Source organism: Lissotriton helveticus, chromosome 11, assembly GCF_964261635.1.
Source record: "Lissotriton helveticus chromosome 11, aLisHel1.1, whole genome shotgun sequence".
NCBI lineage: Eukaryota > Metazoa > Chordata > Amphibia > Caudata > Salamandridae > Lissotriton > Lissotriton helveticus.
In genome coordinates, this window is record NC_136072.1 from 422,759,033 (window position 1) to 422,773,001 (window position 13,969).

Below are 13,969 nucleotides of genomic sequence, written 5' to 3' on the forward strand. Positions count from 1 at the left end.
TAACGTCTGCCATTCAGTCACACTTATCCTCTTTTTTACTGCCTGATGTTTTCCCTTCCTTCTTTCCATCCACTAAACTTTACCGATTATTTTCTTCGCAACAACCTAAGGCTGCTCTTGTCTATTCAATTTTATTGTCAAGTGTTGGGGATCGTCCTAAGTCAACTGTAGAGAATGCTTGGGAAACTGACCTTGCTATTTCCCTTTCTGTTTCTTTGTGAGATCCATTATGGTCCAAACTGTTTAAAGTATCCATTGCTGCACGTATTACTCAATCGTTGTTCTTTATATATCATAGAGTTATAATTACTCCTGTTAGTGTTCATAAGTTTTCTCTGACAACTTCTCCATTATGTTGGTCTTGTTCCAAAGAAAATGGTAAGCTTAAACATCAGTTATACGAATGCTCCTCTGTTTTATCATTTTGGAATGATGTTTGGAATATTTGCATGCCAATGTTTTGCTGTTCCACTCCGTTATCTCTCTTGAATATTTTTCTAGGTTCTTTGTCAACTGATATTGATATTGTATTCTCCTCTGCTAGATTGTTGGACCTGTTCATTGCTCTTGCATTCAAAGTAATTTTGTCATGTTGGAAGGATAATTCTAAACTCTCTGTACATACATGATGGAATTATATCTGTGATGAACATAGAATTGCTGTCACTACTTCTTCCTCTGTTCCCCTAAACATTAAATCCGATCTTCTTTGGCTTCCCTTCTCTACCTATCTTTCTTCCAAATCTCCTGGTTGATTGCTTTGCTTTTACTCCCACGCATTTTCCTTCTTCCTATTTTCTCCTCTTCTTTTCTCTCTTCTATCCCTCTTTCTTTTTTATCTTCCCTGTTCTTTTATCTTTATCTCTTTCTTCCCCTCTACCCCTCTTGTTTCCCTTTTACCTTCTCTTAACCATATTCTCTCCGTATACATATGTTTTACCCTCCATGTGATTTTGTAATTCATGCCAATATATATTACATATGTATTGTTTCCTTCTTTCAAAAGATCAATAAAAAAAATTCTTAAACAAAAAAAAAAGACTGTTGGCATCCACATTTCTTATTAGTCTATTAGCCATTTACCATTGATCACCTACTTCAGTGTGACGCAATCTTACCCGTCTGTCCATGCCTCGGCTACCGAGGGCAAGGGCAAACCTCTACATTGGCAACATACCATAACTTGGCGCTCAGACGCCCATCACACCAAACCACTCCAAGCACATTGCACGTTTTTCTGCCGCACTGGAAGGACCTCACTGACCTGTGAGTTGGGGACTCAAACAGCCCACCGCAGGTCCAAGAGAGAATAGAGCGATGACCCCCTGTCACACAGGTGCGACACGACCCAAGGACAAACGTGCTAATTAATGCTGACCTATCCAGCGTGTAAACCAACCAACCTTTTCAGTTATGAGAGCTTCTTGTGGTCAATGAAACTTATTGCCAGCTATGGCTATTCCTAGCATTGTAATCCTGGCCAACCTGTGCAAGTTTTCCAAAGGTTTGCTACCAGCGATCAATTCAGTGCATCCGGCATCCCGTGCCTCAAGCATGGTTATCCGCATTAATGATAAAAAGGCTCTGTCAGTATGACTGCTTCTACATGGGCAAGCCATAGTCTCAATGCCTCTACTACCAAGGTGATACGATTTGTAAAAAGTCTCCTCGATGCCACATAATTTATCTCTCAAATATCTGCTTTAAATGAATTTGGAAATTCCGCCATTTCCTTAAAATATCCTTTAATGAGTTCTGACCCCAAATATATTTTCATATTAAATGCACACTCTCAATGTTTGAATTCGTTATATTTCAGACAGACAATATCTTCTGAGTAAGTAGGGTTGGCTACCCACAGTAGAACTACTTCCAGGAAGCTATAGATCTACTATTAGCTCCCGTGCTACTTTGTGTAGAAGCCTGGTGTAAACCTACAGCGGTGTAACCTGGCTGCCATGCCCAACCATAAACAGCAGCCCGTGGCCAGGGACAAAATCAGTGGGAGGAGGGGGGTGCGTGACCGCGCACAAGAGTGCTTGCTACTCCCGCACCGGTGCGCTCCCTAATCCCACTTTAACCAGGTTGACTGTCGGGCCGATCATTCTCTCTACCCCTCGGCCTCTATTCGCTTGTGGCTGCATTATGCCCAAAACACCGGTGTTCCGGCCCGACGAGCTGCGGACCGCCTGCACCCCCAACAGGGTGGAGGGTAAGAGCTGACCCCAAAGGCGAGGAGCGACCATAACGAGTAGCGCTCTATCGAAACAATTGACCATGCTGGCGTACCTCCACAGTAATAAAGTAGTTGATGCGGACAGAGGCACTGCAGATAGCATCTCCATTTGAGGCGTACAATATTGAAATGTGTCCTTACTAACACAATAACAACAATTAGAGAGAGAGGGAAACACAGAAACACTCTCAGTCCCCCTGGGTCAATTTATGTTAAACAACAGAAGAGTGTCAAAATAAATGTAAGCACTAGGATAGAGAATGGAGAAAATCACCTAATTTCATCACCCTGGAAATCATTAGGGATTATCTAGAAGCCCTCACTCACCACCCTGGGTGATGACATGCTTCATCATCGGGCCCACCAGGAGAAGCCGAATGCCTTCCTGGTGTGCTACAACGCCAGATTACTGCGGAGCTGGTTGTTGTGACAGTGATGTGAAAAAATAGTGATTTAAAAATGCCAAGAGGCTGTACCAGAAGAAAAATTTATTCGGTGGTCAGCTCGGCATAGATAAAACCATATGTGTTTGGAAATCTACCAAGTATTATATTGGATGTTTCCATTTACAGTGGGGTCGACATGTTTCTGCCCGTATGTGTATGATTTACTGGGCTTTCAACAGGACCATATAGATGTGTACCTCGGCGGTGTGGGCGCGCTAAGGCCCACCCTTACCAGAGGACGTGAAAGTTAAAATTCAGTGAAGAAATTGTGCAAAAAACAAACCAACAAGTAGTGAGGTACCTGTATAGTTTGTAAGTTAAAAGATCCACGCCCCATAGGTCTCGGGAGGGGGGTGGGGGCGACAATGGCACACCGCCCTCAACGCCCGGCACCCGTTGTAGCACCTAGCGATACCCTGCAACCGGACCTCTAGATAATCCCTAATGATTTCCAGTGTGATGAAATTAGGTGATTTCTTCCTTACTAACACAACCACCAACAACCCTGAGAACTATGTGAGCAGGCAGAACTACCCCGCTTCCCGATCTGGCGATAATTGCATTACCTGACCAACACTGTGTGTTTATTTATTTATTTTTTGTGTCAAATTTGCACTCGCCATGCGGTATTTATAGGCGACAAAAGGGGCTCGGGTCGGGGGTAGTGAGACTCTGTTTGCTGAACGTCCATGGACCAACAATGCCTCCCATCCTTTTCTCCTCCCCCGAGCTACTTCGATTCTGCACCGGAGTCGGTGAGCACCCGCATGACCATGTATTTCTTACCCTGGTTCCCTCTCATGTATGGGATGCAGGCCATGGTTAAACTTGGGCCAGACTAAACACGCTTAATTTCTTCGATGCTCAGCACTGAGCGACATTCACGAGCAAATCACAAACGTCATTTGCACGTTGCCTGGTAAATACATTTCCATTGCTATTCGAAAGCCACTTGATATTTCCCTAATACATCTCGCAGCTTAACATAACTCCCAAGTGACCCTATCACGGCACACGCGGCACTCCCACAACCCTGCTCTCTACCCAAACTACATGTAGGGGGGTGGCCTACAGTTTGTCCCGCAGGAGACATTGGGGACTATGGGGTCCGGCACATACCACTGACATCGAAATAGTGTGAAAAAGGCCGCTTTATTGAAACAGGTGCACATTACAATTAAAAGGCCCTTGGCCTAAATGCCTTACAAAACTACAACCTCACTCTACAAGCTGTTAACTATATTACGATACCCCCACCGCCAATGTTTCCCTACATAACATTTAAAACCTGCAAAACAGTCCCACCTACAGTGACCTTTTAGCCTTTGACCTTTGAACTTTGACCTTTGAACTTTACCCGTTTACCCTTGGTGTGACCTTCTAACCTTTGCCTTTGAACTTTGACCTTTGAACTTTACCCTTTTACCTTTGCCCTTTCAACCTTAACCTTTACAACTATTAACATGTCACTAACCTAACTTCCTAAAGCACCTTAAAGATCCTACCTCATGAACCTGGCAACGCGTTCCCTTTCAGCCTGGATTGCCTCTGTCAATAACGAATAAACATGGCTAAAACATGCCAACTTGACTGACAACCGACCCCTGCACCTGCTTCAAGCGACAACCCTAACACCAACACATATAACCCCTGCACACCTGTTCCAAAGCAAAGCCAACCATAAAAACCAGATTGATAAACAGGATATTAATTGCCCGCAGAAAGAGCAAACAAAAAAGCGGGCGGGAGGGTTGGGAAAAAATTCCTCACAGGCTATGACCAGCCACCGGGAATACTATAAAATGGTGGCTGGTAACACAAAATGGGGAACTAAATATACCTTGGGCTATAACATAGCCCAAAAAGCCCAACAAGCCCGAAGGGGGCGGAGCAGAGGACCGCGCCGCACCCATTCCCCAAACATCCCGGGGGGCAGACCTCCCTACGCTCGGCTGCCCCCCAAGACCCCCTTAATCATTTAGACAAGCTAATCCTGGTCCACGTTGGTGAAACCCGGCTCCGGATTCTTGAACCAAAACGGCTTTTTATTGTTTGTCTCCAGCCGCAAATTGCTTCAGCTTATAGAAGAAGACCAAGGGGACAATACATTAAACTGTGCCAAAACGCTTGACATTTGAATTGCAAGTCCCAATTACCCAAAGCCCGATTCATATACCGGTACTCTCTGCAGTGCCAGGTAAGCATCCCCTGCTTCAACCGGTGGCCAGATCCAATACAGGACTATAACCCCACTCGGGTGGGACTTACAAAGGGGGGGGGGACTGAGGTCCATCGGGACCTGATGGCCACGCATGGTGGAGTCAGCCCCACGACGGCCTGCCGTGCAAGGCTGCACTATGCAGCAGCCCAGAGTGCACCCTGCAGATGATACAACGCAGGCCTCCGACACCCCAACTGGATGCGACCAGTTGTTGTAAACAACTTGCCGGGCCCTGTCATGTTGCTGCCGGCACGGGGGTTAGGGTGCCCCAAAGGGCCCCCCCGCTTCTAAAAGGTCCAGGTGACACCGATCCACCCCTGATGGGAACCGCCTAAGACCACCTGCTCACCCGCCGGAGCGGCCCGGGAAGGGGGTGGTAGTGGTGAGAGGATGTGGAACCTAATGCAAATCCGCCAATGATCTGGACGGGAGGAGAGTGATGGAGGCATTCTAAACCAAGGCCAGCAGGCCCCACATCCCCTCGCTCAGGTCACGCTGCACCCGCAGCAAGCTCCCCCCTCGTGGGCCTCATCCCAAGCTAACAATGCAAGCCACGGCCTGCATCAGATGGGATGGCAGGGGTTTGCGGGACTCATCATGCAAAACCCACGGTGGAACACTGTCTGTAAATACCGCAAATCGCAAAAGCGGCTCTGCAGCACGCCCGGCACCCTCCTTTCTCCGCAGCCCCAGAACCAGCCCTTTTCAAACCTCGGCCAGACCCATGCTGGCAATTGCGGACAGACACACTGCAGCAGGGAGCAATGGTCCAACTTGCTCTTTAATGCCCTGCTGGGGCACCGGCATGAGTACCACGGGCTTCCCGTGCCCGTAGGATATTAAATGTCGCGCCCTGAGCCCCCCACTCACAGGCGCACTGAGTAACCCCCTTGCACATGCGGAATGTGAGTATCCGCCTCCCTTGCGACCCGATGCCCTCTGACCTGGCGACAAGGAACGAGAAAGTCTGGGGGCTAGAAAATGGGTCGCAGCTCGGTACGACGTCCGCGGCTTGTCGCTCACTGTTATTTTAATTCTTTCACTGGCACTGGAAAGGGGAGGGGGTGCAGTACTAGCAACGGGCCAATTCTTATGCAGCGCCACGGGCGGCCCGACCCTGCCGCAGACGAGAAGGCATGGCTGGTCCAAACAAAAAGGAGGCGGGCCAGCTGCGACCTCCACGCCCACCCGCGTCCAAAAATTCCCTTCCAGCTTCGCCTGGGGACAGCGACATGGGGGCTGTTGAGCGCCGGGAAAAGGGTGTGACCGCGAGGAACCCCGTACCTGGGAAGGGACTCTGGAGCGGGAACCGGCCACCGGGACCCCGCGGAGCAGCCTGTCTGCCAGGAGCCCAACAACATGGCCCAAACCCCACAGAGGGATCGCGACGACCGGAAAAGCAGCAGGCGAGCAAGCAAGGGCTTCCCGTATGGGGTAGGGTAGCACACCCCTGCATGAACCCGGGCCCAACTACCCCGTAACCCGTCCGGGGAGAAATCACCGCGACACGAATCTTTGATGCAGGCCATCCAATCGGGTGATCTCCTAACGCTGTGCCGATGGATTGGGGGTTATCGGAAAAACAATTGCCCATAAACAAGGGGCTGCTGCCGCCCGCGGGCTCTATCCCCAACCTCCCCGACCCAATTCCAGCTCCCCCACCTATAAAACCCTTGGCCTCTAATATACCCGAAATTGAACAGGGCCAGGGCCGGAGCTGAAACGGTGCCAATTGCAGCAAGATCCCCCACGAGGGGACCCCTGCTAGGTCGGGGAGAGTATGGGGCTGGGGGGGTTTAAGGTCCAAAGACCAGGGCTGGCTAGACTAACCTCGTGGTCCACAACCTCGATGGCGAAACAGCAGGCCCCAAAAACGGTGAAGCAGACCGCGTGTCCACCCCCGCAGGCATCCACGGCGCGTCCGGTGCATCAAAGAGGCAGAGAAAATGGCGAGGGGGACTTAAGTACCCCTCGCCATGCCTTGTGCACCGGACGTGATGTAGCACACCCACGACCCCCGAAGAGACTCCTCCCTTCGCCCACCCCCCCCCCCTTGGGGACAGAAAGGTGGGGGAGAAGGGGGGAAGCCAGCTGGCACTAGAGGGCCGCCCTCCTGAGTGGCCCCCTGCGGTGGCCTCGGGCAGCCGCATTCCCTGGGTCTCTGAGACGTTCGTAGATGCTAATTTTGGCAGACGGCGGACAGTAGCTTCAGAGAACACGTCCTACCTTGCCGCCATCCTGGCCACGCCCCGATTCTGACTTTTATGATTAACATACTGACATTGCTGAGCCCCCATGAAAAGCAGAAGCTAGTCAAACAGGAAGAATTCTGTCCAAAGACTTTCTAAATTGAAAAACGTCTCTTAAAGGAGAGACGGTTTTTACTTTGTACCATAGGCTGACAATTGACGAGACGCTAGATTCAGTTGAAGAAGGCGACGGTGACATTAGCAGATCTAGACAGCGTAGAGACTGTCTCGTAGAGTGTCAACTGAACTAATGAAAATAAGGAACTGAACTGATACTAAACATCGACAAGTCCAAAGTTCAAGATGACCATTTTTTATCTGCCATGTGATGTTGGGAGATTAACATGGTGTTTGCCGCACATACATGCTGTAAAAGTATCCTTGTCATCTTGGTGATTGCCCTAAGATCATCTGTTGTTGGATTATTGTTGTCGACCTTTATTTTCTGGATGGATATGCCTCACCTAACAATAAAGTAAATCAAATGCTAGTAATTTGTAGGGAAATGTTAGAAGGGAGATTAACGCATAAAGCCAACTCTGAAAATATCATATGCTGCAATGTTTATTATCAAATGCGAACAGATTCCATAAGGTTAATGAAAGTAGAAACAGTTTATGTCAGTTCTTGTTTGACTGCTTCTGCAGTTGAGGGATCTACTTATTTTAATTTTATTCTTCCTTCATCTTCTTCTCCTGTAGTGTGTTTTTGAATTTGTTTTATCACCAGGAGGCAATCAAGCTGTTTTATTCCGATTATGAATTGCCTTATTTCTTGGTTCTCAAAAGCATCTGGAAGAAAAAAATGCACGTGGAAGTATTTCCAACTTATTTTCAATCTAATGCAACTAACACCAGTGCACCTGAGCTTTCATGTAAAATTATCCATGCCGAAAGAACTTAATATAAGAATAAGGAAGGAGAGGGAAAGTTTAAGGGAGGAATGAAGAGTAAGTCAAAGCAAGGAAAGATACAGAAATGCATCCAAGGCTAAACTTGAATGTAGCAAAGAGAGGTGAACTATATGCCATTCTTTAAGGGAAGGGGGAGGACTGCAGAAATGGTGGGCTGGAGTAAATGTAACCAGAATTATTTGCTAAAGGATCAAGTATTAACAAGACAGGAATCTAATATTAGGGGAACATATTATGTTTGTGGTAAATCTGCATACTTCCAGTTACCATGCCATTGGGTAGAGAGCTGTAACAGCTAATTTAAGGAGAAGTAGAGGTAGCTTTTGACAAGTGATGGGAGTTATGTTTGCCATTTAATGCACTCTGTAGGTGTAGCTTTAAAATGAAGTGATAATTTGAAAATTGTCTACTCAAGAAAATAGGCCTCGTACTAATATTGCAGGAGCTCTAACAGTCATTGACAAGGAATTAGTTGCTCTGAGAGCCATGATAATACAAAATTACCTTGCATTGAGCTTGGTACTCACAGTAGAAGGTGGGGTCTGCTGTATGCTTCGCTTCTGTCAATGTTGTAAATTCGTCCCTAAAGTTGATAGCCAAAATAATAATTTGTGATTAATATAACCAATATCACTCATTAAGCTAAGGCTTTAAAGAAGACGGGTGCATGGAAGGGAATAGCTTCTCTAGCTAGTTCCTCTGGAAGTTACGTTTGTTTTCTTGAAAATAAGTGCTTTGCACTAATGAGAAATAAAACTATAGCCAACTTAGCAGTTGTAGGACTCATACTCCATTGTGGATGTGATGATTGCTGCCAATGTTCTGTCTCATGTGGACAAACTTATATTTTCATGTCCAGGAAGAATAATGTTGAGCATGTTTTCATAAACAAGACAACAATCTTAATTAAATGGTGTTTCAGCAGATTTGCCCGTGATCAAGGTGACTGTTAGAAGGGGCGACCTCAGAGGGCCAGGTAGTGCTCACCCGACCACCCCAAGACCCACCTCTCCCACAGATCTTGCCGAGTCTTATCGTGAGGTCCTCGCCGGGGAGGACTTCGAGTCTAGGATCGTACGCACTGAGCTCACACCACACTTACGAACGGACACCACATCGTTGGATTTCAATAACAAGTTCTTTATAAGCAGTAAAAATAAAGAAGCACTCTTATGTACACAATGATCACGGGATCACAAAGTCTTGGAGGATTCGGGAAGAGGGAAGTGGGACAGTCTTTAGCCTTTAGGCCAGTACGAGGCGTACCCTGCGCACAGCTCTCAATCCTCGAGCCGGGGGGTACGGAAGATGATGGTCGTACTGACTACTTCACTCACGTCGAGTCGGCTCAGGTCGTGATGGTAGCGTCGATGGTCCAGCCGGACCAGAGTACTCTTTGAGCCACGACGAGGTCAGCAGGGCTCGATCCGGAGAAGTTCGTGGGGAGCCGCGACAACGTCAGCAGGGCTCAGATGGTTACGAGTTCAGCTCGAGCCGCGACAGCGTCAGCAGGGCTCCGAGGTCTTTGCAAGGTCGAGCCGCGACAGCGTCAGCAGGGCTCCGAGGTCTTAGAGAGGACGAGCCGCGACAGCGTCAGCAGGGCTCCGATGGTTACGAGTTCAGCTCGAGCCGCGACAGCGTCAGCAGGGCTCAGGTGGTTCAGTTCCTTGTTGCGAAGAGGGAGCCGCGACAGCATCAGCAGGGCTCAGCGATGCGAGGTGGAGTTCTTCTCAGGGTCAGCCGCGATCAGATCAGCAGGCTTCAGGTCCAAGATACAACTGCCCGCTAGTTGTCAGGCGGGCCCTGATATAGTCCATTGGCCCTTTGATGTCCTGACCCTCGCAGGCGGAGGTCTCACGCCTTGGGGGCTGGTCGTTGGGGAGGTCCGGCGGTTGGCTCTTTGATCTCTTTGGAAGATGCGCCCGGGGATTCCCAGACGCCAGCGGGGCTGGAGCCAGCCCTCGGGGAGGCCAGAGGTGCGATCAAAACTGCCCCACAGGGGGAGGCCAAAGGTGTGACAGAAACCAGTCTCTCAGGGGAGGCCGGAGGTGCCATCGAAACTCCCTGGCTTATCTCACTCGGGGAGCCCTTTACCCCCCAGCCGGGACTGGCGCGCCTTTGGGGGTCTGGGTTTCACTGGGGGCCGGGGTCACGCTAGGCCCCTGGAATCAGGGATCACGGGAAGGGAAAATGGCTGCCGGGCCTTGTGGGGCATGCAGGTTTAGGCGCTCGGAGCCGGGGAGTGGGACGGGATACGTGGGGCTGGTCGCTGGTTACCGGGTCTGGGCGTACAGGGGGCAGGACGACCAGGGCTCGGGGTGCAGGCTACGCTAACGGGATGCTGCGCAGGTAACTCAGGGTGCAGGGTTACGCTAACAGGGTGCGGAGGAACAGGGCCGGACCACGCCACGAGACCGGGTCCAACAGTGACACCTAGCTGTCTTAGCATAGTCACATACAATGTGGCAATATTTGTTCCAGTACAAGGTTTGTTCCAGTACAGGTGGCGTCCATGAGAAGCTCCATGCTGTAGAATTAAGGGGCATATTACCAAGGTGTGCGTTGCAAAACGCACAACCCACATCTCAGTATCGCCGGCTATCGCCGGATTTCAGCGCCTAATTAGCGCGCAATTATCAATGCGCAACAGGCAGGCGATTATAAATCCGGCAATAGTCGGCGATATGGCACATTAGCGCATGAAAACAAATGTTGTTTTCATGCGCTAATGTGTGCATTGATAATATGGGGGGGTGGAATCAGCTTTATGATCCACACCCCCATGTTAACAATGCCTAACGCCTGGTCGGAGCAGGCATTGGGAGACCTGCGATAAATGAGTTTATCGCAGGTTTTTGTCTCCCAACGCCTGCCTTGGTAATAGGGTGTTCCCACCTCCAACCACATTTTACATGTGGTTGGACGTGGGAACGCCCACTTTGCATTTTTTTTTTTTTTTTTTTTTTACTACTCATCTCAACCATGGCTGGCCCAATAGTACCGTGGACTGGGAAAAATGTGATATGAGAAAAAGACATACTGTCACAGTGCAGGACTGAGAGGGGGGTCGATCGTAATAAGGAGGCGCCCGGACCCTACAGTCATGTCGATTTCACAAATAATCACAAGCCCTTGTATACTTTTTCGGTAATGTATGCCATTAGCCAGATTCCACCAATGTCGCTACCACCAATTGACCTTAAGTATACAAGCAAGGACGTAGGTGATAGAGCAGGAAGGGTGTGTCATGGCTTCATAATCATTGGAGCTGGGGAAAAAAACAAAACCCCCAAAAAAAAAAACAGCTCTATTTATTGGAACCCATCAAGTTTCAACCAAAAAGCTCTTTTGTCGGGATTTCCAGTCCTGCAAAGGTCCAATTTTGATATATGAAGCATCGATGTACTCCAGCCATATAGCGTCGGAGGAGAGTCCTCTTTCCAGTGCCTACAAATCTCGCGTTGTGCCACCAGCATTGAGTAGAACAAGAGGTTGTTATTAGTACTACGTTTTTTATCCATTACCCCAAAGATTACTAGGCTGAGATCTATATTCACAGAAGAGCCTATTGATGATGTTAATATGTTGCCTATTGATTGCAAAAAGCATGTTAAACATGGGCAGTCGTAAAACATATGAACATCTGAGGCTGCTACTTGGCCGCATCGGGGACAGGCCACTGGTGGACCTGTTGAAAATTTGGACAACCTCTGGGGAGAATAGTAAGCCCTATGAAGGGTGAAAAGATGGTTTCTGCGTAGCCAGGCAGGCTTAACAATATCCCAAAGAACGTTGCAAGATGTTAACCAAAGTTCATTCACATTTACTGCAGGCAGTAAAGAGACCCACAGCTGGACCGGAAGGTGAAATGTTCCATCTATCTCATCTAAGATTAAATTATAAAAGTTGGAAACCTCTTTAGACTTTGGTAAATTATCAAGTAGACAAGATTCTAGTTGGCTACTACCTCCCAAAGGTCGTTGCTTGAGGCGTGTGGAACCCAATTTTTGTGCTTGCGCCCAGCTTGAGATTTGCAGAAATTTAAGTCTGGAAAGATTGGGGCCTACCTGACTCACTAGATGTTCCCAGGAAAGCATTTCCCCTTCAAAAACAGGTCTCCCCATGTTAAGATTCCAGCATCTTTTAGTGGGCTTATCAGTGCATCCTTAGTCCAGCCCGGCGGAGCAGGAAGGTCCCATATAGGAGAGCCTTTAGAGTAGTAGCCTATTTTAGTTGAGATTCTGAGGTTATACCAAGTTCTTGCTAGGCCCTGCAGTATCTTCAGCTTGATTTTCTTAAAGAATTTGGGGTCTCCAAACTTAAATAAAAAACCCAGCTGACTTAGTCCTTCACATTGTAATAATGATGAAAACATTAACCCGATACCCCGATCTGATGGAGTCCTGAGAAGCATTCAGGCATGTGTCAGCTGAAAGGCCCAAGCATAAATCTGAATGTCTGGGCCGGCCAGACCACCCTTCTCCCTACGGCGTCTTAGTTTATTCCAGGAGATTCTAGCAGTCTTATTCCTCCATATGAATGAGGTAATGTCACTCTGAATCTTGGCTATCCATTTCTTGTCAAAGTAGAGTGGTAAGCTGTTAAAAATAAAGGTCAGTCTAGGTAGGATAGACATCTTAACTAAGTTTGATCGTCCTAGAAGCGTTAATGGAAGATGTGTCCAAGAACTCAATAGTTTCCTACATTCTTTAGCCACCATAGTAAAATTTGAATGGGCGATCAGATTAATGTCCTTTACAATCTTTATGCCTTTATGCTGTCACAAGGTTGTACTGGGAGTCTCGGTATTATGCTGTTCCATGCCATAACCTCAGTCTTGGTGGCGTTAACTTCATAGCCGGAGATGTTACCAAATTGTTGAGCTAAGTTTATGACCGTCGTGAACGCTGTGCTGATGTCCGACGTTATAATCATAAGATCATCAGCATACAAAGATACTTTTTTTTCCCAATCTCTATACTTAAATGGAACGATGTTAATATCATCACGAATTGTTTGAGCAAATGGCTCTATATAAATATCAAAAAGAAGAGGGGAAAGCGGGCATCCCTGCCGAGTGCCCCTTGTGATGACAAATGGTTCCGACAGTCCGCCATTAACCAAGACTGAGGCCAATGGACTATGGTACAGTAATTCAACCGCTCTGCGAAAGGCCCTTCCAATGCCAAATTTTTCCAAGGCCCCCGACAGGTATATCCAATTGACCCTGTCGAAGGCCTTGGCAGCGTCCAAGGTAAGAATAGCCAGGGGTTGAGATAAACTGGTTGCCATATCAATTGCTCCTATTAAGTCATATACCAGCTCATAGAGTTGGCGACCTTTAACAAAGCCCTTTTGATTAGAATGTAAATGTAAATGTAAATGTAAATGTAAATGTACATGTACTTATATAGCGCAAATCACCGACCCGGTATCTAAGCGCTTGCTTAGGGAACCCGTCCTGGTATTCCCCTGTGAGATACCCCAGCAGGGTATCCACAAGGTGAAAGCCAGGCATCCCACCGCGAGGGGCCGTAGTGGAGATTAAGCAAGCTATTGCCCAGAGTCGCAGAGTGTGACCCCGTGAGTCGAGTAGGCACCGGAGCAAGAATTGTCGAGTCCGTGGAATTTTTTGAGCCCGAGACCCGCCGAGGAGGGGAATCGAAGCCTGGTCCACGGCCGATCTCAGCTTCCGGGTCTGCCGCCTCTAACCACTGAGCCACGCTTCTCCAGAATGTAGCACTGCGGGGGCTACCTGCCCCAATCTTTTAGCTAGTAAAGACGCGAAGATCTTATAATCAGCGTTAAGAACTGAAATTGGGCGATAAGAGCTGCAGGCGGTGGATGCCTTCCCTGGTTTCAGAATAAGCGTAATAGAAGCTTTGTTCCATGATGTGGGAGGTA